Source organism: Propithecus coquereli, unplaced genomic scaffold (genome assembly GCF_000956105.1).
Source record: "Propithecus coquereli isolate 6110/MARCELLA unplaced genomic scaffold, Pcoq_1.0 Scaffold126, whole genome shotgun sequence".
Classification (NCBI taxonomy): domain Eukaryota; kingdom Metazoa; phylum Chordata; class Mammalia; order Primates; family Indriidae; genus Propithecus; species Propithecus coquereli.
Window position 1 is genome coordinate 2355923 of NW_012136747.1, and position 2055 is coordinate 2357977.

Below are 2055 nucleotides of genomic sequence, written 5' to 3' on the forward strand. Positions count from 1 at the left end.
CTGATCACTACACATTATATGTATTGAAACATCACTATGTACCCTGTAAATATGTATAATTATATGTTGAATAAAATTTTTTTTAAAGTTAAAAAAAAAACTGATATGAAGGCCTTACCTTAAAAGCCTTACCTGAAATTTATATTATTCACCTTCATACCCTTACAAGTTTATGACTTGCAAACCAGTTAAAAACTATAGGAGAGGCAGGCCATGGTGACTCACACCTATAATCCCAGCACTTTGGGAGGCCAAGGCACAAGGATTGCTTGAGGCCAGGAGTTTGAGACCAGCCTGGGCAACATAGCAAGATCCTGTCTCTACAAAAACTTAAAAAAATTAGCTGGGCGTGGTGGCATGCACCTGTAGTCCTAGCTACTCAGGAGGCTGAGATAGGAGGCTCACCTGAACCCAGGAGTTGGAGGTTACAGTGAGCTATGATTGTGTCACTGCACTCCAGCCTGGGCAACGCTGTCTCTAAAAAAAAAAAAAAAAATCCCAGCAACTGGGAGAACTTCAAGTCCCAGCTTTGTTAAATGTAAGAGATCAGCAAACTAAAATAATGTAAATTTTAAGAAATGTTTGTTTAATTATTTGGAAAGCCCACTTAGGTGGAATGGGTCATTTCCTGACAACGTAAGAAAAATAAAATTATTGTATTACTATATCCAATAATAATTAAAAAACAATAGCATTCTTTTTTATTAAAAAAATTAAAGGGAAATGTATGTCTGTGGCATGGCTAAGAATGAATGAGAACACTGCACTATGCATAATTATCTGCTCAACAAATCCTGAGTATGTCAGACAGCCCCTAAAACATTGCTATGAGATGTTCATTATAGTATCTTGATGGTCTGAATCAAATGTTCAGTTGCTATGGTTAATCTGGGACTCAAAGGCCAATATACCTGGGTCAGGGACTAAAAATTGCCAGAATTCTACAACAGTGATTCTAACTACCAGTAACATCTGTAGAATTTGACTGGAATCTCACTGGGATTCCAGTCTGTTTCATGTCCAAGTATGCTGCAATACATAAAAGCCACCTAAGCTTTTAGCTAGAAAGTTGAAGACCACAGAAACATATAGGAAGAAATGGAAATTCCTTATTCCAGGATTATAAACGAACAAAGGAAACCCAATCCAAGGAAAGGGTTGTTGGGAGCACAGAGGCCTGGGAAGTGAGAAGCCAGAACTGTGGACTTATTTCCCTCTTTCTTTTAACAAGTAGCGCAGGTCTGAGAAGTTGGAGGGAGACTCCAGCTGTGCAGCTTCCATTCCCACAGCTGTTGAGATATGGTTAGCAAAGCCCAGCACTGTCAGGATACAATTTGTATCACTTTGGTTGTACCATTATCTTTGTCTTCTGATGAAGTCACTGCCTGTCTGCTTTTGGCTCCATACCTTGGGTTTTCCTGATGACAAGGGCAAACTTCTAGCACTACAGACATTGTTAATCCCCTAGTTTGTACTTCCCTAATACAAATATATTTTTTAAAATCCTCTAATTTATGCTCTAACAATCATCATGTTTTGCATGTCCTGCGCCCACATCCAGATTTAAAGGAGGTGAACACACTGGCTTTTAAAGCTTCTGTGTATCACAGAAACTCCTGAATAAACCACCTGCAGTAATCTAACCCTGCTCACCTTGCAAACTGAGTTGTATAACTGCATCCAATACTGTGTTTAGAGAAATATGCCTCTTTACCACTGTCCTTCCAGTGCTAACATTAGAGAAAGATGATGATCATATGATGTTTACAGGTACTTGGTGGATTCCATATTTTGTTTTTATCAGGACTAGAGGAAATCACAGAATGATTAACAGGGGTATGTCTCTGAAAACTGGGTGCCACTACTCTGACTTTGATAGAGTAAGTAGAGGATCTGCTTTTGGCCAGCTCAGCAGCTACAAGGGTAACCTATGAGGGTCAGTGCAGTAAGATCCTATAAAGGAAGCACGGATATTTGGGAAAGGAATCAAATTTAAACTGAAGAGAACTAATGGCTGGAGGTCTGGATCTGTAGTAGACACGTATATAGATATAT